The sequence below is a fragment of the Camellia sinensis genome, chromosome 12, assembly GCF_055761805.1.
Source record: "Camellia sinensis isolate YWXY chromosome 12, ASM5576180v1, whole genome shotgun sequence".
Classification (NCBI taxonomy): domain Eukaryota; kingdom Viridiplantae; phylum Streptophyta; class Magnoliopsida; order Ericales; family Theaceae; genus Camellia; species Camellia sinensis.
In genome coordinates this window covers 147666946-147693178 of record NC_138972.1, presented here as the reverse complement: position 1 = coordinate 147693178, position 26233 = coordinate 147666946, and the positions used below count along the sequence as shown (strand labels likewise).

The 26233-nt window shown below is 39.7% G+C and overlaps 1 pseudogene across 1 annotated transcript; it reads left to right on the top strand.

Annotated features, from left to right (window-relative positions):
- Window positions 1-662: 662 nt before the first annotated feature.
- Window positions 663-24318, top strand: LOC114306733 (protein CLAVATA3 INSENSITIVE RECEPTOR KINASE 3-like; annotated as a pseudogene). The gene is made up of 5 exons (XR_014345597.1): window positions 663-667; window positions 2163-2222; window positions 2355-2455; window positions 21804-22179; window positions 23571-24318. The product of XR_014345597.1 is annotated as a protein CLAVATA3 INSENSITIVE RECEPTOR KINASE 3-like (transcript).
- The last annotated feature ends 1915 nt before the right edge of the window (window positions 24319-26233 follow it).

Below are 26233 nucleotides of genomic sequence, written 5' to 3'. Positions count from 1 at the left end.
CAGACATGAACTAAATGGGCCTGTCTGAAAAGAGCCCGGAGCATTCAATACCCACTATTGACCACAGATCCAATCAAACCTGTCTTTACAAACACAAATGTGATCTTATATTTCTTTTTCTTTTTTTAATTACAATAATGGTATACAAACATGAAAAAGTAAATATAAAATATAAACTTAAAATTTTAATAGTGAATTAATTTTAGTTGTAATATTCGTCTACTCGACTTTGTAAATAAAGTAATATTTCACCTTAACTTTTCTATTTTTATAGTAAAAAAGGAGAATAACATTCGTCTACTTTTTTAATAAAGTGAGTAAATGAACTTCAAATACTTTATAGGTCAATGCCGAAAACCTATTTTAGTGTTGTGTTCATTGTAAGAAAAGTCGATTTAAAATAAATAAAAAAATGAATACTTTAATGAAATAATCATTCAATTTTACCTTTATTTAATAAATTAAACTCAACCTTAAGAGTTGACATATTGATGCTTTCCCTAAGAGAAATATTTGGTTGAGATTAAGGAACACCAAGGTGTATTCTTGAAGCCCACCACAATCATTTTGTCAATTTGACATCAAATGGTGGGTGGGTGGGTGCCTCCTTCATTTTCATTTTATGGAAGTAAATATTCGTTCTCTCACGGGAATAAAAGGAAATGAGGTAAGTGTGGTAGTTCATGCTCGATAAATAGACCAGAGATGTGCAAGAGAATTTTGATTTGGGAGACATATATTCACTGGTAGTGTTGCCAAATCTAGAAATTTTTTTTTTCAAAGATTGGATATATTTTGACATGATTTGGGAATGATTGTGGGAATTTCCTTTGGAATATCAGTTGGTTTATTATGCTTTGCCACAATTACTTGAAAAATAATGGTAGAAACACCATATAAAAACACTACTTGAACTCTGGTGAATCAATACATTTACATGTGTTATGTTGTTTTGTATGGATCATCACGTGTTTATAAACATTACTTTTCCAGATGCAATGATGGATGGGTTAGTAAAAATTACATGAATTATCAGAAAGATCTTCTTATCCCCCTTCTCCCCATCCCACCAAAAAGAAAAAAGAGCAACGTATAAGCAATCAAAAGGTATTACATATGTGCTATGTATTATAAGATCCTAATAAAAATTCAAACTTAAAGATTTTAAATTAAATCAATAGAAAAAATAATAATACTCGCGTATCTCAATCCATTAATGGAGATAATTCACGTTGTAGATTTTTTGGTGATTGTTATATTCTACTTCAAAACCTTACTCTTATTTATCTTTCACATAATAATGTAAAAAATATAACCACATATTTATGAAGTTTTAATTTTATATTTACTCATTATAAATAAATAAAATTATAAAATATGATATATTAGAAACATGTCAATAACTCCTTCACATTTGTGTGTGAATCATAATTTATTACATATATGTGGTGCCACCGTTTGCCTTTATTTATATATATATATATATATATATATATATATATATATATATATTTAAATTAAAAAAAAATCCCATTTGGCTTTACGGAATTTGATCTCAGTTGAGAAAGTGAAAAAGAAGCTTGAATAACAATAGCTTGTCTGGAGCTAATGCACTAGGCATATAATATTTGTTAGTTAAAATATTTAGTGTAATTTATTTTTTTTAATTTTAATGCACTAGGTATATGATTAGGTATTTTGGCTCAACTCATATTCACTAACTACATGTAGCTAGCCTTCAATGCTAGACAAAATGTATTCAATTATTAGGATCATTTCCCTCCATCTTTATTGTTCACTTGACATTCTATAAAATTAATAGTATTTGGATAAATAACTAAAATAAAGAGAAACATAAAACAGTTGATAAGTAAAATAAAATATATATTTTATAATAATATTTAGATAGATAAAATACCTACTACCATTACTACCATTAGAGATGTTCTTAGCCAAAGTCCCTCAACTTGCTTTCTTGTGAGTATGCCTCCCTCTGGTTTCTTCTCTCTATCTCTCTCTCTCTCTCTCTCTGTGTTTTGTTTGTGTTTCTCAGTGTCTTGGTAATCGAAACAACCTACAATTTTCTCACTGCTTTTCTAAATCAGAGGTTTTGGTTCAAAATGCATAAGTAAGTCTGTAGTTTGTTTTTTATAATCATTCAGGGATTTGTCTTATAACAAACTCAGTGGACCTGTCCCCAAATTTCCTGCCCGAACATTCAAGTATGGATTCTCTGCAAAGCTCTCTCTCTCTCTCTCTCTCTCTCTCTCTCTCTCTCTCATACGTTGTGTGGATAGTATGTATTCGTGGCTTTATTTCAGTTACTGATTATTCTTCTCTCATTTTTCATATAGTATTGTGGGTAAACCTCTTATTTGTCGAAGCCACTCAATTCAAGGTTGCCCTGGATCAGCCTTTCCTATTCCTCTTTCCTTCTCTCTTCGTTTATCCCCTGGTATCTCCCTCTCTCTCTCTCTCTAAATATATATATATATATATATAAGCAATTTATCTCTGTTAAATTTTGCTTCTACAATATTCTAGGAAAACTTAGCTCCAAGAAACTAGCAATTGCACTTGGGGTCAGCCTGAGCTTTGCCACTCTCATGCTCATAGCTTCCTGTATTGGAGGAGAATTAAAAATAAAAAGCTAACCATTCTTGATATTAGTGGTCAGTAACTCACAAGATCTGTTTAAACGTTACATTTATAAATTAAATTTTAATAAAAACCTTCACAAGTCTTAATTATATATATATATATATATATATATATTTTTTTGTAGAGGTGCAAGAAGAGGGTCTAATGAACCTGGGCAATCTCAGGAACTTCACATTTAGAGAACTCCAAGTGGCCACGGACAATTTTAGCTCGAAGAACATACTTGGTGCTGGAGGTTTTGGAAATGTGTACAAGGGAAAGTTGAGGGATGGCACAATGGTGGCAGTGAAATGGTTAAAGGATGTGATTGGAACGGCTGGGGAATCGCAATTTAGGACGGAATTGGAAATGATTAGCCTTGCAGTTCACCGAAATTTGTTGCACTTAATGGGATATTGTGCCGCCCCAGTTGAGAGGCTTTTTGTGTATCCTTACATGTCTAATGGAAGTGTGGCCTCAAGGCTTAGAGGTTGGTACCTCTCTTTTACTTCCCTTGCAGTCTCTTCTATTGTCACCACTCACATTCACATGGTGTCATGGCCCGAACCCGCCCCCATGAGTTAAGGACATAATCGGCCAGTAATCATGAGATTACCTACGGTCTCAAACTAAACCAAACGTATTTAACAAAGTTGATGGGGGCCAAACGGAAGCAATTTTAGAAACTTTGTCCTTAGAGCTGTGCTTACATGGCACGTCAAAACAAACCATATGCATAGACATTAATAACTCACAACTCCATACAGTAGCATAAGTTCTGTACAACGGGATCATCCAAAAGTAAGTCAACCCAAGATAATTATGTACAGACATATACAAAACTTCGCCAACATGACAAAATATAAATACGTAACAAAAGGGCGAAGATGGGTCTCATGCGTGAGACATAAGGGCTGGCTTTCCAAAACCTATGTTGATCCACTTAGGCTTCACTGGGGCTGGGTCTGGACCTCTCTCGGCTAACCTACAAACACATGAATGAGCGTGAGCGAAAGCCCAGCGAATAATAACAAGCAAAGGAAATGCATTGAAACATTATACAACAGACGGCCTTGGGCCCAATTCATTCATGTCAAACTGGCTTTTAGGCCTTTTCAAACTTTCATATCAAACTGGCTCATAGGCCTTTCATTTCAGACTGACTCATAGGCCTTTCATATCAAACTAGCTCATAGGCCTTTCATTTCAAATTGGCTCGTAGGCCTTTCATTTCAAACTGGCTCATAGGCCTTTATATCAGACTGGCTCATAGGCCTTTTATTTCAAACTGACTCATAGGCCTTTCATTTCAAATTGGCTCATAGGCTTTTATATCAGACTGGCTCATAGGCCTTTCATATCAAACTGTGTCCACCATTCAAATTAATGAACTTTACAAACTTACACAGAAGTAGCAATTGGACAATAACATATGTCAGATATTACTCACAGTGATCGGTTGATTGGTTCGCCTTGAAACTCGACCCTGCACATGCCATGAACATAAAAGGGTCACTAACAATTCAATCCGTTCAAAATTCACATTTTCCTCTTTAGGCTTCATTCTTATCTCTTTAACTTATTTACAATGCTTAACATACGCCTAAGAGTGCTTGCGAGTGAAAGAGAACGGAAAACGAAACAAAGAACGCGTAAACAAAATTTCAGAAAACAGGGTCCCCGCTCGAGCGGACCTTATAGGCCTGCAAAAGTACTGGTTGCATCAAAAATACGCTCGAGCGTCAAATAGGGCACTCGAGCGGAAGGCCTGTCAAAATAGCTCCCCCGCCCGAGCGTGAATTACCCCGCTTGAGCGGACATTAAGTCTGCAAAAAGTACTGGGAGCACGTTTTTTCCGTTCGAGCGGCCATTACCCCGCTCGAGCGGACATAAAATTTCTGGGTTTCCCAGGTTGTGTTCTTGAGTTCAATTTCGACATTCAAACCAACATTCTTGCATTCTATGGCTCAAACCTCATATATACTAGTTCTAACATGGTATAAACACCAAAACACAACATCATGGAGCTCAATTTCAAAGATTTAACACATGCATGGCTCAAATTGACACCAAACTCAATTCTAACATACTCATTCATACATTCAAAGCTCTCATCTTCATAGATTGTACATGCATGTGATGTGTAGCTCCCATTCTCAATTTAGATGGTATAAGTGGTGATTATACATGAGTTTAAACCACAATCCTACATGAATCATGTGGTTCAAGCTTAAACATGCAAATTCAAACAATTTCTTACATGCATGCACATATCAAGCTTTAATTCCAACAAAACTAACTCAATTTCATCATGATCAATTCATCTTATGTTCCTTATCCACATTCAACTTGAATTCACAAAGATTACAAACTAAGATGTACAAATTCACTCACCTAGGAGCCTTAATCTTCCCAATATGATCAAATCTTGAGTTAGGCTTCAAGTCACCAAGTCTCAAGACCAAAATTGTACAATTCCTCTTCCTCCCTCTCTATAGTCGGCCCTCTCTCAATTTTGAGTCCAAGATCAGCCACGATGCAACTAAGGAGGAGAGTTGAGGTGTAGTGCCTCTTTACAACAACCTCCACTAAGTCCATTATAATAATAATAACAATTGGGCACTAATTCATCAATTTAATCGATTTAATCTGACCCAAATCAATTTCTAATTAAATTTCACCGTAGGCTCTAAAAATTACGCCAATTACAATGGCGTAATCAATTTCGGGTTCTATGGCCGATAAGGCCTCCAATTTAATTTCCAAAGCAGATTATTCAAACAGATGTTCCTACGGTGAACATATAGAAATTCAAAATCACATATATTCACATAGTGGCACACAAAATCATATCAAACACATAATCATATTTAAATTAGGGACCAATTAGCGTATTACAGAGCAGGGGTATCACAGTCTTTTCCCCTTTAGGAAGTTTGGTCCTCCAAACTTAATTTACCTTCATCGGGAAACAAATGTGGATAGCGTAGTCGCATTTCCTCCTCTTTTTCCCACGTGGCATCCGTCCCATAGTGTTCCTTCCATTCCACTTTCACCATTGAGATGGATTTGCTTCTCAATTCTTTCACTTGTCGGTCAACAATTCTTTCCGGCCATTCGGTATATTCCATATTCTCATCAATAGCTACCTGGTGATAATCAATCACATGAAATGGGTCTCGGAGGTAACCCCTCAGCATCGACACATGAAACACATTATGGATTTGCTCGAATCCCGGTGGCAAGGCAACTCTGTAGGCAATTGGACCAAGCCTCTCCAAAATCTGAAACGGCCCAATGTAACGGGGCGACAACTTGCCCTTTTTCCCAAATCTGACTTGGCCTTTCATCGGAGAAATATGGATGAACACATGGTCACCAACCTCATACTCAAGAGGTCTTCTCCAAACGTCTGCATAATTCTTTTGTCGGTCCTGAGCTGTTTTGAGCCTTTGACGAATAGTCTTGATTTTCTCAGTAGTGTCTTGCACAATTTTTGGCCCAAGCAAAGCTCTATCCCCGACCTCTGTCCAACAAATAGGTGATCTACACCTCCTACCATACAAAGCCTCGTATGGTGCCATACCGATGCTAGTGTGGAAGCTGTTGTTATAAGCAAATTCTGCAAGTGGCAAATAGTCTTCCTAGCTCCCCTGAAAATCTAAGGCACACATTCTCAACATATTCTCCAAAGTCTGTATGGTCTGTTCTGATTGCCCATCTGTCTGTGGGTGGAATGCAGTACTGAACCTTAGTTCTGTTCCCATAGTTTCCTGCAAACTCTTCCACAATCTATACACAAATTTCGGGTCTCTATCCGAAACAATAGATACCGGAACTCCGTGTAAATGGACAATCTCATCAACATAGATGGTAGCCAATCTGTAAGCAGTAAATGTAGTTTTGACAGGTAGAAAATGTGTAGATTTAGTCAGTCTATCAACTACAACCCAAACAGAATCCATACCTCAAGAAGTCCGAGGTAGGCCCACCACGAAATCCATAGCGACATGCTCCCACTTCCATTCAGGAATAGGGAGAGGTTGAAGTAGACCGCCTGGTTTCTGGTGTTCAGCCTTAACTTGCTGACACTGAAGACACTTGGACACATATTCTGCAATCTCCTTCTTCATTTTAGGCCACCAATAAGTTTGTTTCAAATCCTGATACATTTTGTTGTTACCCGGATTCATAGAAAATGCGGATCTATGAGCTTCATCTAAAACCCTCTTCTTTAGCTCCGAAATATCAAGGACACACATTCGGTTTCGGAATTTTAACACTTCACTTTCAATGCCGAACACTGCTTTCGGGCTTGTCTCAAACTCATCAATCACCTTCTTAAGGAACTCATCCTCTTTCTGTTTCTGCTTGATTTCATCAAGAATTGCCGGCTCGGCTGTAACAGTGGCTATCAATCCGCCTTGTCCACACATTATCACTTCAATTTCAGACTTCTCAAAATCTTGCAAGATTTCTCTCTGTTCAGTAAGCAAACAGGCCATACTCCCCGTTGATTTTCTGCTTAATGCATCAGCCACTGTATTAGCTTTCCCGGGGTGATACTGAATCTCTAGATCATAGTCTTTTATCAGTTCCATCCATCTTCTCTGATGCATATTCAACTCTTTCTGCGTGAAGAAGTATTTCAGGCTCTTATGATCCGTGTAAACTTCACACTTTGCTCCATACAAATAATGCCGCCAAATTTTCAAAGCAAAAACAACTGCGGCCAGTTCTAGGTCATGCGTTGGATAATTCTTCTCATGTGGCCTCAACTGTCAGGAGGCGTAAGCGATAACCTTTCCGTTCTACATTAACACACAACCCAAACCTTTATAAGATGCATCACTGAAAATCACAAAATTTTTCGTACCTGAAGGTAGTGTCAAAATTGGTGCCGTGGTCAATCTCGTTTTCAATTCATGAAAGGCTGATTCTCTTTCTTCGTTCCATTCAAACAGTTTCCTTTTACACGTCAATTGGGTAAGGGGCACAGCTAATTTCGAAAAGTCCTTCACAAATCTCCGGTAGTACCTAGCTAATCCCATTAAACTGCGGACTTCTGTCACATTGGTTGATGTAGGCCAATTCACAATCGCCTCTATTTTCTGTGGGTCCATTGAAATTCCTTTCGTGTTGATCACATGCCCTAAGAAAACAACTTTATCCAACCAAAACTCACATTTCTTTAGTTTAGCAAATAATTTCCTTTCCCGAAGTATTTGTAAAACAGTCCTCAAATGATGTTCATGTTCAAATCTATCTTTAGAGTATATCAAAATATCATCGATGAAGACTACAACAAACTCATCAAGGTAGGTTTTAAAAATTCTATTCATCAAGTCCGTAAATGCTGCCGGAGCATTAGTTACTCCAAATGGCATAACAAGAAACTCAAAATGACCATACTTTGTTCTAAACGCTGTTTTCTCAACATCCTCTGCCTTAACTTTCAGCTGATGATACTTGGATCTCAAATCAATCTTAGAAAACACCTGTGATCCCTGCAACTGGTCAAATAAATCATCAATACGGGGTATGGGATATTTGTTCTTTATTGTTACCTTGTTCAATTCCCGATAATCAATGCACAGGCGCAAAGTACCATCATTCTTTTTCACAAACAACACTGGTGCACCCCAAGGCGAAGTGCTAGGTCGAATAAACCCTTTATCAAGAAGGTCTTGCAACTGTTCCTTTAATTCTTTCATTTCGGCGGTAGCCATTCTGTAGGGAGTTTTAGAAATGGGCTGGGTGCCTGGCACAGTCTCAATAGTGAACTCTATCTCCCTGTCTACCAATTCCCCTGGTAATTCATTTGGAAACACATCTGGAAATTCTCTAACAATGGGAATATCTTTCAATTCAACATTCACAGATTGCTCAGACAAGACATAGCACAAATAACCCTGACACCCTTTCTTGATCAATTTACATGCTTTCATTGCAGATATCAAATAAGGTGGAGACACTACCCCATTACCCACAAACACAATCTCTTTCTGTTATGGTGGTTTAAACACAACCCGTTTTGACACGCAATCTATGGTGGCACAGTGTTTGGTCAACCAATCCATGCCCAAAATTACATCAAAATGCCTAAAATTCAAGGGCAATAAATCTACATATAGGATAGCATCCTCAACACGCATTTCACAAAACCGATATATAGATTCACACAATACAGATTCCCTCGATGGAGCAGACACACATAGCAAATATGGCAATAATTCTAGGGGTTTATTCAGTCTAGATGCAAATGTGCATGTCACAAATGAGTGTGTTGATCCAGAGTCAATTAATACAAAGGCATCCTAATTGCATATATAAATAGTACTTGAGACAACTGCATTGGCATTCCGTGTACCGCCCGGAACAAGCGCAAAAACTCTCCCCTCTCTCACGGTATCTCCGGCGGGAGTAGGTCTCACAGTATTTCCTGGTTTTGGGATTGATGCAGTGGAACTAGCAGCTATTCTCCCACTGTTCTGCTTACAATCTCGAGCCATGTGCCCTTGTCTACCACACTTGAAACAGGCCCCTGACACATGGTAACAAACCCCACGGTGCCTTTTGCTGCAGATGTTGCACATGGGAGATGTGTCTTGGGAAGAATTTAAAGTATTTGAGGAGCCTGTGTTTTGCTTTTTCGAAAACTTCTTCTTTGAGAAGAAACCTTGCCTTTTGTTACTTTTTCATTCTGTTGGTGGCTTAGTTTGTCTGGCTATGTTGTTCTCTGATATGATAGCCCTGTCTAGCACCCACCCCGATGTAGGTCTCCAATTTCAGGACATTCACTCTCTCTAGAATGTCGCTTTGAAGCCCGCCTTTAAAATGTCTCACCTTTTTATAGTTTGTATCAATCAAGTGTGGCGCAAACCTAGCCAATTTAGTGAATTTGGCCTCATACTCGGCTACAGTCATACTGTCTTGCCTCAGTTCCATGAACTTTGCCACCTTCCTATCCCGGACACATTGCGGGAAGTACTTATCATAGAAGATCTCCAAAAATTTCTCCTAGTTAGCATCCTTTTAACTTTCTCGCATTAACATCCACCATCTTTTTGCCTCGTCTTCTAGCCTAAAGGTGGCTAGAAGCACTTTATGTGTCTCCGAACACGGGAACACTTCAAACAGTTTTTCGATGCCAAGGACCCAAGCTTCAGCCTTCAAAGGATCTAATCCACCATGGAACTGTGGTGGTTTCATCTTCTTGAACTCTTTGGTGAGAGCTATGATTCGGTCATCATTCTGATTATCTGGCACAGGAGGTGCCGGAGGTGGAGGTGGAGGGTGTGGCTGCTGCCACTGCTGCTGCCATTCGTGTTGTTGTCTCAAGGTTTCTGCCATTTCCTGTATCAATCTTTCCATTCTGTCTATTCTGGCAGCGGAGGATTCCTCTGTCTCATTACCTCTTGTTCTCACCATCTGATTAAGCTTGCATTATATTTCATATAAAAGATTCACAAATATACATATAACAAAGAGCACACATATTCAAATAATTGTAATGCAAGTAGATCACAATTTATAACACGTAGTTGTTCACATTAAAATAGTTAAGCACATTCTCAATGCTTTCGAATTCAGATTTATCGAATGAATGCATCCTAGATCTTTTCTAGACGCTTATTGCTCTTTTGGATAAGTGTGTGAGTTATTAACTCGTGCTCTGATACCACTTTGTCATGGCCCGAACCCGCCCCCATGGGTTAAGGACATAACCGGCCAGTAATCATGAGATTACCTACGGCCTCAAACTAAACCAAACGTATTTAACAGAGTTGATGGGGGCCAAACAGAAGCAATTTTAGAAACTTTGTCCTTAGAGTTGTGCTTACATGGCACGTCAAAACAAACCATACACATAGACATTAATAACTCACAACTCCATACAGTAGCATAAGTTCTGTACAACAGGATCATCCAAAAGTAAGTCAACCCAAGATAACTATGTACAGACATATACAAAACTTCGCCAACATGACAAAATATAAATACGTAACAAAAGGGCGAAGATGGGTCTCTTGCGTGAGACACAAGGGCTGGCTTTCCAAAACCTATGTTGATCCACTTAGGCTTCACTGGGGCTGGGTCTGGACCTTTCTTGGCTCACCTACAAACACAAAAATAAGCGTGAGCGAAAGCCCAGTGAATAATAACAAGCAAAGGAAATGCATTGAAACATTATACAACAGACGGCCTTGGGCCCAATTCATTCATGTCAAACTGGCTTTTAGGCCTTTTCAAACTTTCATATCAAACTGGCTCATAGGCCTTTCATTTCAGACTGGCTCATAGGCCTTTCATATCAAACTGGCTCATAGGCCTTTCATATCAAACTGGCTCATAGGCCTTTCATTTCAAACTGGCTCGTAGGCCTTTCATTTCAAACTGGCTCATAGGCCTTTATATCAGACTGGCTCATAGGCCTTTCATTTCAAACTGGCTCATAGGCCTTTCATTTCAAACTGGCTTATAGGCCTTTATATCAGACTGGCTCATAGGCCTTTCATTTCAAACTATCTCATAGGCCTTTATATCAGACTGGCTCATAGGCCTTTCATATCAAACTGTGTCTACCATTCAAATTAATGAACTTTACAAACTTACACAGAAGTAGCAATTGGACAATAACATATGTCAGATATTACTCACAGTGATCGGTTGATTGGTTCGCCCTGAAACTCGACCCTACACATGCCATGAACATAAGGTAGCATGCCACCTCCAAGGACATAGCTTGGGAGGCTTGAGGCGGACAAGTTTTGTCGTTTTACTTTTGATGTATTACATGTAACTTCAAGCCAAGGGCTTAATGTGTAAACAAGTTAGTACTCTTTTGTTGTAACCAAGTGTTAACTTGGAAAGCTGTAAGCCCGTAGGGCATTTTGTTATGATGTTAACATGTAATACTTATGTAATGGAACTCTAAGGAATAAAGGAATGTGGTTAGTTTAATGTTATTATTTTGAGGGCGTTACAACTTGGTATCAGAGCCTACTGGGTTCGAATACTTTGGGTACGTGGGAAGTGATTAGTATCACAATGGGTTTGTCTCGCTTGATAGAGACTTAGATGTAGTATCATATGCTATGTGCTTAATTGATAACATGCTTATGTGACTATGTGGGTATGGGATTTAATTTCTAGGATGTTGATTGGACCCTTGGGTTTCTGGGAGTCTTGTTGGAAAAGCACTTGATCAATGCTGTTTCTAACCGGAACTCTAGTAACGCCTCGGGACTATCATTATCCGGAAATGAAATTCGTAAGTGCTTATGTGTTTATGTGCTTATGTGGAGTGAATTACAGTTGTTCATGCATTAGGACGTGAGTGTTTAGTTTCGGCACATTTATGAATGTGCTAACGTTCTGTGTTGCCTTTATTAGGATGTCAGGACGAGGAAGAGGAGCTAGGCGTGGTAGACCTACGAGGCAGGAAGTACCGTTACCCGGTGAGATTCCGGCAGTGCAGGAGGGAGTTGGGCAGGCCAATGTGGCCGAGCCAGTGGGTCAGCAGGCTATGGGTGCCTTGGCCAGAGAGATAGCAGGAGCTTTGGGTATTCTTAGAGCTGGGAATCAGGTAGCTGAGGCAGGGCCTTCTTTCTTGAAGAGGGAGTTCTTCCGGTCTAATCCGGATGAGTTTGTCGGGGATCCGAAGGAGCCACTGAAGGCTGATGAGTGGTTAGAACAAATGAGTAAGACGTTCGAGATGCTTGGCATTGAGGACGGAGCACTGAAAGTGACCTTGGCATCCTTCCAGCTGAAGGGAGATGCGGGTCAGTGGTGGAAGTATGAGAAGGCTCGTGTGGGCGGTACTTGGGAGGCGTTTCTGAATGCTTTTCAGGAGAGGTTTTTGTCTGCAGCAGCTAGGGAGAAGCTGAGGGATCAATTTAGCCGGCTTAAACAGCAGGGCTTGTCAGTGGCCGAGTTTGAGGCTACTTTTACCAGTCTGTCCAGGTTTGCACCGGAACTGGTGGCGTCTGAGGAACGCCGTTGCTATGAGTTTGAGCGGAAGTTGAGGCGGGGCCTCAAGTTGAGAGTTGGTGGGTCTTACATCCGAGAGTATAGACACCTAGTTGATGCTGCTGCTCATATGGAGATTATGATGCAGGAGGAGGAGGAAGAACAGAGGGGCTCCAAGAGGAGCCAGGATAGTCAGAGTGATGGTAGGAGACAGAAGGGTTATAACCCTCAGCAGTCTCAGGGTGCAGTCTCTAGATCGACCTTTCCAGTGCCGAGTGTAGGCTCGGGGAGAGGCAGTCAGGGGGAATTCACCTGTTACAAGTGTGGCCAGTTGGGTCACAAGGTTTCAGTTTGCCCGCAGAAGGGTGGGGGTCAGAAAGCTGCTTCTTCTTCAGCTAGACCGCAGAGTCAGAGTTTGGGCAGGGGGCAGCCCTTGACTTGTTATCAGTGTGGACAGCCTGGGCACCTGAAGAGGTTTTGCCCACAGTTGAGTGCCACTTCGGGAGCGTCTGGTTCTAGGCAGACGCAGGGTTTTCAGCCAGCTCAGTCTGTGTAGGCCTCGAGGGCCAATCCGGGAGTTTCGTCATCCCAGTCTGTGCAGCAGTCTTTTGCTCCGAGAGGTGAGCAGGTAGACCAGGGGCCTACGGGGCGCGTGTATGCTGTTACCGCGCAGGATTTAGTACCGGCTCCATCAGTAGTGAGAGGTACTTTTCTGTTTTGCAACTCAGTTGCTAATGTGTTGATAGACACGGGTGCATCTCATTCTTTTGTATCTGCTGCATTTGCATCTGTTTTGGAATTGGAGTTAGCACGGTTAGCATCTCCTATTTGTGTGGTATCGCCTTTGGGTGGTGAGTTGATTCTGAAACAGGGTGTTAGAGGATGTGATATAGAGGTCGCCGACTATAGGCTTCCTTTTCCGTTTGTTATCATGCCCATGAAGGGCTTTGATGTTATTTTGGGTATGGACTGGCTATCGTCATACCGGGCTGTTATTGATTGCTACCGCCAGAGGGTCACGTTATGTACCTTGAGCGGGGAGTGGTTCCATTTCTTGGGAGACCGGGTTGGTAGTGTTTTGCCACCGGGGTATGATTCGCGAGGGCGAAGTGAGCTTAGTAGTCTACTTGCCAGCTTTGAGAGTGGTGAGAGTGGTGAGACCTAGCTTGTGTTGCCGAGGGTGGTTTGTGAGTATTCGGATGTCTTTCCCGAAGATCTTGTTAGTTTGCCACCTCACCGAGAGATAGAGTTCTCTATTGATTTAGTGCTTGGTTCGGCGCCGATTTCTATGGCACCTTACCGTTTTGCTCCAGCAGAGTTGGTTGAGTTGAAAGTTCAGCTCCAGGAATTGCTCGATAAGGGCTTTGTCCGCCCTAGTGTTTCGCCGTGGGGAGCGCCGGCCCTCTTTGTTAAAAAGAAAGATGGTGCCTTGAGATTGTGTATTGACTACCGGAAGTTGAATCGGGCTACGGTTAAGAATAAGTACCCTATGCCCCGTATAGATGATTTGTTTGACCAGTTGAAGGGTTCCCGTTGTTTCTCTAAGATAGACTTGAGATCGGGTTACCATCAGTTGAGGGTCAGGGAGGAAGATATTCCTAAGACGGCATTCCGTACGCGGTATGGCCATTACGAGTTTCTGGTGATGCCATTCGGGCTTACCAATGCACCGGCAGTCTTTATGGACTTGATGAACCAGATTTTCCGGGAGTTCTTAGACCGATTTGTGGTTGTCTTCGTGGACGACATCCTTATCTATTCGTCTTCTGAGGAGGAGCACGAGGCACACTTGCGAGTGGTGCTTGAGTTACTTAGAGCCCATAGGCTGTATGCCAAGTTTGGGAAGTGTGAGTTCTGGCTGAGGGAAGTCAAATTCTTAGGCCACGTGGTATCTGGGGAAGGGGTGTCTGTTGATACATCCAAGGTTGAGGCAGTGCAAGATTGGGCACAGCCTAAGAGTGTGTTTGAGATCTGCAGCTTTCTGGGATTAGCTGGGTATTACCATCGGTTTGTGAAAGATTTCTCCAGGTTAGCGTCACCGTTGACTAGACTGACTTGGAAGAGAGTCAAGTTTGTGTGGAGTGAGACTTGTGAAAAGTCATTTCAAGAGTTGAAAGTTAGATTGACCACCGCTCCGGTGTTGATTATTCCGGAGAGAGGGTTGGGTTATGCGGTTTATTGTGATGCCTCACGAGAGGGTTTGGGTTGTGTGTTAATGCAAGAAGGGAAAGTGGTAGCTTATGGCTCACGTCAGTTGAAAATACACGAGAAGAATTACCCCACACACGACCTAGAGTTAGCAGCAGTGATCTTTGCCTTGAAAATCTGGAGGCACTACCTTTATGGTGAGAGGTTCGAGGTGTTCTCGGACCATAAGAGTTTGAAGTATCTGTTTACACAAAGAGACTTGAATCTGAGGCAGAGGAGATGGATGGAGTTCATCGAGGATTATGATTTTGAGTTGCACTATCATCCGGGAAAGGCCAATGTTGTGGCCGATGCCCTTAGTAGGAAATCCATTAGTGATGTAGCTTGTATAGCCATCCGGGAATGGGAGATGTTGGGAGCACTTGGCGAGTTTGATTTGCTACTGGGCGAATCTGTTGAGGATGCGGCCTTGTTTTCTGTTGTTGCGCAACCTACACTTGTGATTAGAGTGTTAGAGGCACAGAGAGGTGACCTTGAGGTAGAATCCCTCCGAGAGAAGATCTCCAGTGGGAAGGTTGAGAAGGGTTTGACGGTGTATCCCGACTTGAGTGTGAGATACCGAGACCGTTTGTTTGTACCGGAGTCTTGCCGAGAGGAAGTACTCCAAGAGTTTCACCATTCGCGCCTTGCGGTGCATCCGGGAGGTACTAAGATGTATCAAGATTTGGGTCGCCAGTTCTGGTGGCGGGGTATGAAAAGAGATGTGGCGGTTTTCGTATCGAAGTGCCTTACTTGCCAGCAAGTGAAGGCCGAGCATCAGAGGCCAGCGGGTTTGTTGCAACCCTTGCCTATTGCCGAGTGGAAGTGGGAGCATGTCACTATGGACTTCGTTGTAGGTCTTCCGAGGACTCAGCGGGGTAGTGATGCTCTTTGGGTGGTTGTAGACCGGTTGACTAAGTCGGCGCACTTTATTCCTATGCGCGTGAGAGATTCGGTAGATCATCTTGCCAACTTGTATGTTCGGGACGTAGTGAGATTGCACGGGGTCCCAGTGACGATCGTCTCAGATAGAGATCCTCGTTTTACTGCTAGGTTGTGGCAGAGTTTGCAGAGTGCCTTGGGCACTAAGTTGACCTTTAGTACGGCTTATCATCCTCAGACTGACGGGCAATCCGAGCGTACTATTCAGATCCTCGAGGATATGCTTCGGGGTTGTGTCCTGGACTTCAGTGGGACGTGGGAGAGGCACTTGCCATTGGTAGAGTTTGCCTACAATAACAGCTTTCAGTCTAGCATCGGTATGGCACCGTTTGAGGCCTTGTATGGCCGACCGTGTAGGTCTCCAGTTTGTTGGGCCGAGGTGGGTGATGCACCTTTGTTGGGTCCGGAGTTGGTTAGGGAGACGACGGAGAAAGTTGAGCTTATCCGTAGGAGGCTTGTTACAGCCCAGAGTCGACAAAAGAGTTATGCCGACCGTAGGAGGAGGCCTTTGGCGTTTGAGGTAGGTGATCATGTCTTTCTGAAGATATCACCTAGACGAGGTCTGATGAGGTTTGGGAAGAGTGGGAAGTTATCCCCTCGGTTTATTGGTCCTTTTGAGATCCTTGAGAGGATAGGTGAGGTTGCTTATCGGTTAGCCTTACCGCCGCAGTTGTCCGGAGTGCATGACGTGTTTCATGTGAGTATGCTTCGGAAGTATGAGCTAGATCCATCACATGTGTTGGATTGGACTGATTTAGAGGTAGATGAGGATGCCTCGTATGAGGAGAGACCGGTTCGGGTCTTGGATAGGCGGGATCAGGTCCTGCGTGGCAAGACCATTCCTTTGGTGAAAGTCTTGTGGAAACATCACGGAGTGGAGGAAGCCACTTGGGAACGTGAGTTGGGAGTCTGTGAGAAATATCCGGACTTGTTTGTTGATGTGTGATCTTGTATTTAAATTTTACATTTTGTTGAACTTAAGAGCTTTTATATATGTCTTAAGTTGTGAAACATTGAAAATGTTTTGATTATTGGAAGTATGTTTTGGGAACTTGCCTCATTTGGGAGTTGAATGTAACATTGTATATGTTGAATATATTGTTGAAATTGGAAAGATAGTGCATAATGTTGATGCATGTTGAAAGTACATATGTTGTTTACATATTGTGAAATGTCTCTTGTTAAAGGGATGGGATGACCGATAATGGGTCGAATTGTTAAATGTTAAAGTATAACATTCTTTAAAATGAAGAAAAACTTATTTTTGAAAACTTGTGCTTAATTTCGGGGACGAAATTCTTTAAGGGGGGGAGGTTATAGCGATCCCGGGTTTACCCTTGTTGTACAGTGATCCGGACATGTGTCCGTAGATGTTGGTAGTTGTTTATTATTTTGTTTACATCCTTTTTACTTCGTAATTGAGTTATAGGATGTGTTGGGCAGGTTTGTTACAGGTTGGTTGAGTTTAGAAACCAAAACTAGTTGCCCAGGTTTTGGCCTGTACGCTCGAGCGGAGGTTACACCCATTCAGTATTTTCCTGTGCAGCGTTATACGCTCGAGCGTGGTATTGGCCGCTCGAGCGGGGTTGTCTGAGTGCCGCTCGAGCGTAGAGTTGGAAGCTCGAGCGGAGGCCTGGTTCTGTATAAATGCTGGGAGAGTGCATCCGGCGCTCGAGCGGAAGTTTGGACGCTCGAGCGGGAGTCTGTGAGTGACGCTCGAGCGGGGTGTTTTACGCTCGAGCGGGCGACTGGGTTTAAGTCCCGAAATTGTGACTTTCCAAATCACTTTTTACTTTCTCTTCTCTCTCTTACTTTTCCAAAATCACCATTGTTGAGCCTCTCACTCTAGACTCTACCTTCTCTCTACGTTTTGATCTAGTAGGAGTGATTTGCTCACCTTTGGCCTTTACAAAAAAAGTTGTTGATCGTCGAGGGCTTCATTTTAATCTGAAAATCTTGGGTTTTGGAGCACGTTGAGTTTTGTCGTCTTCTCCTTTGGGACTCCGAATTTGAGGTAGGGATAACCTACTCCTCTCTATGGGTTTTGTCTTTAAATTTTGGTATTTTGATATGTTGGACTTGGTTTGGTAATTTTGTGAAAGTTTGGGGCTTTTGTGTAATTTTACAAAAGTTGGGGTTTTATTCATAATAAACCTAGATGCATGTTTGGCATAGAGAAATGGAATGATTGTTGAATCATTGATGAAAATGGGACCTAAGGGTTGAAATGTTAATTATGGGAATTGACCTAATTACATTGTTTAATTAATTGGGATAATTAATTGAGAAGAATGAAGAAATGAAATGTTGATTGAATATCCATTGTGCATTTACTTTCTGTTTAGAAATAACTGCTTTGGACTATCGGTGGAGGATAGTCGTGATTGTTGTAGACAATGCATGATGATTAGGCAAACTGAAACTAATCAACGAAGTGTGTCATGGAATTTGACGGTTGATAGAATACATTAACTGTATGTATTGGGTGATTGTATATAGAACCAATGTGTTTGTATACGTTATGTGTAGAGGAGGAGATAGGGGATGTACTCCGCGGTTTAGGGGAAGATAGGGGATGTACCTCTAAACCGGTTAGTGTTGGGAGAAGATAGGGGATGAACTCCGTAGATACAGCTCATATGCTTGTCTAGAAGTGAAGATAGAGCTTATATGCTTATCTTTGTGATGTGTGGATATAGCTCATATGCTTATCTGTGGATATTGTGGTTATACATATCTGTTGTAGAATGTGGATATAGCTTATTTGCTTATCTGAGAATGTGGATATTGTTGATATACATATCTGTTGAGAATGTGGTTAGTGCTTATATGCCTATCCGTTGAAAAAGGGAAAATGAAAGGAAACTTGGACTCATAAGTCGTATGACATAAATATGTGATTTATGTGATTGTATCAGTGTTGGCCATTTATCAATTGCTAATATTTTAGTCATTGTTCATGGTTGGTTTAGTGTATTTCTACTGGGCTGTGGCTCACCCTATATGGGAATATCATTTTCAGGTGCAGGTAGCATGCCACCTCCAAGGACATAGCTTGGGAGGCTTGAGGCGGACAAGTTTTGTCGTTTTACTTTTGATGTATTACATGTAACTTCAAGCCAAGGGCTTAATGTGTAAACGAGTTAGTACTCTTTTGTTGTAACCAAGTGTTAACTTGGAAAGCTGTAAGCCCGTAGGGCATTTTGTTATGATGTTAACATGTAATACTTATGTAATGGAACTCTAAGGAATAAAGGAATGTGGTTAGTTTAATGTTATTATTTTGAGGGCGTTACAGGGTCACTAACAATTCAATCCGTTCAAAATTCACATTTTCCTCTTTAGGCTTCATTCTTATCTCTTTAACTTATTTACAATGCTTAACATATGCCTAAGAGTGCTTCCGAGTGAAAGAGAACGGAAAACGAAACATAGAACGGGTAAACAAAATTTCAGAAAATAGGGTCCCCACTCGAGCGTGGACTTCCCCGCTCGAGCGGACCCTATAGGCCTGCAAAAGTACTGGTTGCATCAAAAATACGCTCGAGCGTGAAATAGGGCACTCGAGCGGAAGGCCTGTCAAAATAGCTCCCCCGCTCGAGCGTGAATTACCCCGCTCGAGCGGACATCAAGTCTGCAAAAAGTACTGGGAGCATGTTTTTTCCGCTCGAGCGGCCATTACCCCGCTCGAGCGGACATAAAAATTTTGGGTTTTCCAGATTGTGTTCTTGAGTTCAATTTCGACATTCAAACGAACATTCTTGCATTCTATGGCTCAAACCTCATATATACTAGTTCTAACATGGTATAAACACCAAAACACAACATCATGGAGCTCAATTTCAAGGATTTAACACATGCATGGCTCAAATTGACACCAAACTCAATTCTAACATACTCATTCATACATTCAAAGCTCTCATCTTCATAGATTGTACATGTATGTGATGTCTAGCTCCCATTCTCAATTTAGATGGTATAAGTGGTGATTATACATGAGTTCCAACCACAATCCTACATGAATCATGTGGTTCAAGCTTAAACATGCAAATTCAAACAATTTCTTATATGCATGCACATATCAAGCTTTAATTCCAACAAAACTAACTCAATTTCATCATGATCAATTCATCTTATGTTCCTTATCCACATTCAACTTGAATTCACAAAGATTACAAACTAAGATGTACAAATTCACTCACCTAGGAGCCTTAATCTTCCCAATATGATCAAATCTTGAGTTAGGCTTCAAGTCACCAAGTCTCAAGACCAAAATTGTAAAATTCCTCTTCCTCCCTCTCTATAGTCGGCCCTCTCTCAATTTTGAGTCCAAGATCAGCCACGATGCAACTAAGGAGGAGAGTTGAGGTGTAGTGCCTCTTTACAACAACCTCCACTAAGTCCATTATAATAATAATAACAATTGGGCACTAATTCATCAATTTAATCGATTTAATCTGACCCAAATCAATTTCTAATTAAATTTCACCGTAGGCTCTAAAAATTACGCCAATTACAATGGCGTAATCAATTTCGGGTTCTATGGCTGATAAGGCCTCCCATTTAATTTCCAAAGCAGATTATTCAAACAGATGTTCCTACGATGAACAGATAGAAATTCAAAACCACATATATTCACATAGTGGCACACAAAATCATATCAAACACATAATCATATTTAAATTAGGGACAAATTTGCGTGTTACAGAACAGGGGTATCACACATGGCATGGGCATGATTCCTCTACTGCATGACCTATCAACTGTGGGTACTTCTTTCACTTTTTAATTTGTTATGGACCACTATATATCAGGGGCTTCAGACATTTTGATTCCTCACTTTCAAAGCATATAGTTTGTGGAGCTGGGATCAACCATGCTTAACTACTTCAGAAATATTGGTGGTTTTGGGGTGATTTTTGTCTTTACTCCAACCTAAACTTGTCTCAAAATGCCAATTTGTTTGGTAACCAATTTTCTAATCCTGGAAGTTCTGCAATAACTATTATTTGAAATGAGAACAATTCATTTTAAATGGAAAACTGAATAGCTGGACTATTTGATTTGTTAATAGATAAGTGACAAAAAATTTATTTAATTAATTAATTAAAAATATAAAATAAAACAGTTATATTACCAAAACTTTGTTTAGCCTGAAATAATGTGGATGGGAATTCATTTTGCTCTGACCATTTTTATGTCACAAATTTAGGGCATTCTTTTTCCTATTTGACCTGGCATTCTTTAACAAAAAATTGGAAATAGTGAGTTTTCAATTTATGTGTTTGCTTTGTTTGATTTTTATCAAACTTTCCACAGATATTTTAGTTGTTAAGTAATCAAAAAGGTTTGGGAAATAAAGCTTAGCCTACAAAAGAATTTCAGCCATAATGTGATGAAGATTAAATACAATTTTTGATTTTGATTTTTAAATTTCTTAGTCTTGATTAAATTTCAATTTCAAGGCATTTGTTAAAAAGTAATACTAGATAAATAAATCTAATTGAGGAGTGGTTAAATCAATCACATCTACTTGGATTTGACATTGACTTGCATTTTACAAAGGGGCTGAGTGGCTCCATCTCATATAATGAATGGCAAGAGTTCCTAATCTAGAATGGGGACATAGTCTTTCACTTCTGATGGAGAATATACAAATGCCACGACTTTTACTTTCATTAGCGCCATTAATGGATTCCATTTCATGTAATAGCTCCATTAGTGAGGATGGATGTGTTTGTAAAGCAATATATGAGGGACATATGGATGTTCAATTCCCTTTTGGAATCCAGATGTGCACAAAAAAAAAAAAAAAAAACTTGGCTATTGTGTGTTGTGCACCACATGTACGAATGTTGCATCAATTAAAAAATTGTGCATTCTCTTGATATTATGAGCAGAAGTTGATACATTGTCTCCGTGAAAAGTTTTATTGTTCATGACGACAAAGAAGGAATAAAGTTTGTGGCATTACTTTCTTATTACCAATTATACTTTATCCCCAACATGCATTTTAACAAAGTTCCCTGTCAACTTGATTATGACCGAAAAACCAACACTAGGCTGGAACACTAGAAAGAAAATTGCAATAGGAACTGCACAGGGACTTCTCTATCTGCATGAGCAATGTGATCCAAAGATAATCCACAGAGATGTGAAGGCAGCCAACATCCTGTTGGATGACTACTGTGAAGCCGTTGTTGGTGATTTTGGGCTTGCGAAGCTCCTTGACCATGGTGACTCCCATGTTACCATAGTTGTCCGTGGTACTGTTGGACATATTGCACCAGAGTATCTCTCCACTGGCCAGTCATCTGAGAAGACTAATGTTTTTGGATTTGGAATTCTTTTGTTGGAGCTCATCTGGAGCTCATCACTGGGATGAGAGCTCTTGAATTCGGCAAATCAGTTAATCAGAAAGGAGCCATGCTTGAATGGGTAAGTTTCTTCCATTATTAAATTATCAATCTGGTGACTTAAACCAATAGATATATGCCTTGTACATTTGCATGAGATCATCACATTCCATCTGGGGACTCCATATGGATCCCTGCATATAGTCCTCCTCCATCATAGTTTATGCTTTCTATTTCATTGTTGAGCGTCACTATGGTCTTCTCTGCTTTTTGTTTGGGCATAGAAATCAAAATACAACCTTTTATTCTCGGTCATCCTGTTTGCCTTTTGTTAGGTAATTACTATCTAAAATGCTAAGAATATTTAAATGACTTTAGTCCTGCCCCATCCAAAGCTCTGTGATTGAGGAAAAAGAAGATGAAATGAAATAGTGTCCTTTAAAGAAAAAGAACTTTATCAGTAATGATCTAATAGCTGATGATGACAGTTGCAAAGATCATCCAAATTCAGTAGTTATTGAGTTTTAATTATTCTGAATCTTAGAATAATTTCTATGTCATTTTCCTGTTAGAGCAGCGTGGGAAAATGTTATCAATTCCCACAATTCCATGGGGAAAACATTTAGATGATGCATTTAAGGGTGCATTCAACAATCAGGAATGCCCCTTTGATTCAAAATAATTTGAGAGGAAAAATGGAGAATTTGTAAACATGATACCACTGACCTTACATTTTGTGATTCCAAGTTTCCCTTTCTTTTTTTGGTGTTTTCTCATCTATCAAAGAAGATTAAAATGTTTTAAAGGACTATGGACTGCATTACCTCAGGGACGGAGCTACCCTTTGGGCCGGCCCCCCACCCAATGTTTTCTATAACCTTTATATATATATATATATATATATGTTTGAGGGATAGGTATTCTATTGGATATACATAATGTTTGGCCCCCCCTTATCTTAAAATCCTAGCTCCGTCCCTGCATTACCATGAGAGGCATTGATGAAATAAAATATGAAAAGACCTATTATTGTTGGAATATATTTAGTTCGTGGTCATAAAGCAATACTAATTATAAGAATAATCAAATTCTGCTTGCTTATTCATTGGGAGGAAAAAGGAGAAGAGAAGTTAACCTGAAATGATTGGGAACCTAGTTTCTTTAGCTTTGTACCACAATGAGATATTATTTTCATTGAGGAAGAAGATAGAATATCCTGCATGGCATTTGATCACATAGGATTCCAGGCAATTTAATCTATTACATGTAAAGAAGAGAGCACTGGTTTATTTTTCTTTAACTTGTGTAATTTGATGTTCCCAACGAAGTGGCAGATCAACATGGGGGGGGGGGGGGGACAAGTGGTCAGTTAATGTTGGATTGAAATTTGCTTTTGCCTCATATCTTATTAGCCAAATTACATGACTTGAAGTTGCAAGTTTAATTTGACAAAAAAAGCATACTTTGTTTCAGGTGAGAAAAGTGCAGCAAGAAAAGAAAGTAGAGGTGTTGGTGGACAGAGAGCTAGGGTGCAACTATGACCAGATAGAGGTTGGAGAGATGGTGCAGGTGGATATACTTTGCACTCAATACTTGCCTGCACACCGCCCCAAGATGTCGGAAGTGGAGTGCATGCTCCAGGGGGATGGCCTTGTTGAAAAATGGGCTGCCTCTCACAACCATATTAATCCCAACACAAATTTCTTCCTTGCCAACAAGGATAGTAAAATTCAGTCACACCCTAGCATGGTCCCAAGGCATGATGACTATGATCATGACTGTTCGAGCATGTTTGGCATGATGATGATGATGGATGATGACCATGATACCCATGCCATGGAACTCTCTGGACCAAGATAGAAGAGAGTAAGGTAGCAACAAAAAAGACACACAGACTAAAGTGGTTTCTTTCTTTCAGATAGTCTTTACCAAAAGCCAGAATTAACTTTGTCCTTGAGAAGAAAAAGAGAGGTAAATAGGGCTTTAACCATATCTTTCTCATCTCTTAATTTTTCTAGTTTGGATTTCTATTGTAAATATTTGTTCTTTCCTAAGCTCAAGTCACTCACCTTGATTGGATAGGCTCAATACAAGTGTAAAACTTAGTCTCTATGTCTTTGTGATTTTGTTTTAGTTTGGTTTGACTGGAATTGTGGTGTAAATACATACCCTTTAAAATCCTCCAAAAGTAGTAGAAGATGTAGCAGTTGTTTTTGGAGTATTTTTATTTTTTATTTTTTGGTAATAATACCAAATTAATGTTATTTTGAAACAATTTTTTCAAATTCAAATTGTTTTAAAGTTATATTTCTCGAATCCAAGTTGTTCTTTCAAGTCGCCTTTTGTCATGTTAAAAGCAAAGATTTCGATTAGTTTATTGTGAATTTTTTTTTAAAGTTGTGTTTTAAAAATATGGTTTTAAAAAGCGGTTTGAATTTGAAAATTAAGTTCAAACTAATTCATATTTGAGAAATTTATTTTTAAAAAAGGTGAAAAAATTAGTAAACAGAATAATGTAGCTTGCATACTTGGCTTGTAAATGGAGGAGATGGGAGGGAACATCATCAAGTGCTTTGGTAGCCTGTTCTGAGGTGTGAGACAAGTGAGGGAGTGAAGACTAAAACAGAAAACAAAAGGGTTTAGACTAAAAGTTGGCACCCACTGTTCTAGCCGTCTCTTTCTGTGACGGGGGTTTTGTATGTCTGTGAAGTGGGTACTCTCTGATGTATTGTTTTTAGTATTATTTTGTAATGTCTGAAAATGATGTTTGAGACAATCTTATTGTCCCTCTCTCTTTTGCATTTTTCTTAAAACGACATTGTTTTGGGATACTATATGTAATACACTACAAGGATTCAAATTCACTAGATTGGGTAGTGTAGTGGATAGTCTCAAAAAAGGAAAATTATATAGACCTCTCATAAGATTTTGAGAAAAAATATAGCAAACTCCATAATTTTGGTGTAATACTACAAAGTAAATATATTTACTTATTGTAAGAATTTTGATGTATTTACTTGCATTGCATTCGAACTTAAGAAAAGCCCCCCCAAAAATATATTTTTTCTTTTCTTTTCTTTTCTTGGACATGTTTTACAAATATAATGTTGGTTCAAGACTTCCAGTATTAATCACATTGCCTGTTTGGTGTATGTGTTTTACTTCAAATTATTTTACGTAAATACTAAAAATAACTATCTATCATTTTGGGTATCTGTTGCCTGTTCCTTTGGTAAGCACGACAAATACACTTTGCTGTCCTTTAAGAAAAGAAGAAAAACTCCCTTCAGGAAAAAAATAAATAAAATTTGAGATTGGTCCTTAAGTCATAGAATCAGAGTTTTGAATTGGAAATTTCTTGTGGCCCAAATGTGCAATTTCGCTAAAGCCCAGTTTGGACTCCACAACGAGTTCATAGTTTTTGGCTATTTCTGGATCTGTATTTTAGTCTGCTACTCTGCTTTGATCTTCAAATGAATGAAATTTATTGGGGGCAAAACACAGCCTAAATTAAAAGAGCAATATGTTATTCATAATTTTATTTCTTACTTTATTTTCTCACTTCTAAACACAAAACAATGGATTTCACAACAACCTGTGTCCATCTCGTTAGATAAACATAATTTGTAAATGCATTGTCACAACTTGTACCCTAGTGTCACCTCTCAAATGAAGACAAAGTTTGTAAATGCAAAATTCTGTAGCTTGATGAATTAAACAAACAAGTGCACATGAAATTGTAGCATCCCATTCATCGGCAATGGAAAAAGAGCACAGGTAAAGTTAAGCACATTAACTACATCCAATCTTTCATGAAGAAATAATAATCACCAAATGACAAGATTGATAGGGGGGAAAATGAAAGCATCAATAGCAAAATTGTTATTGAATGATTCTGCTTGCTTTGTAGATTCAAAACACTCAGTTTAAATTTCTTCTCAATTGTTTGAAGCGACTTTTAAAAGAACTAGTTTCTTTATTAACGACTTCATTTGATCACCACTAAACCTTATAACCAAAACCAAGTCCATAGCTTTTTCAACACTGTATAAATGACACAAAACCTCAGCTGCAGTACCAAATACAGTAAGCAGAGCATAAAACAAGGTCAGGCCGCTACTTGAAGACTGAAGGTT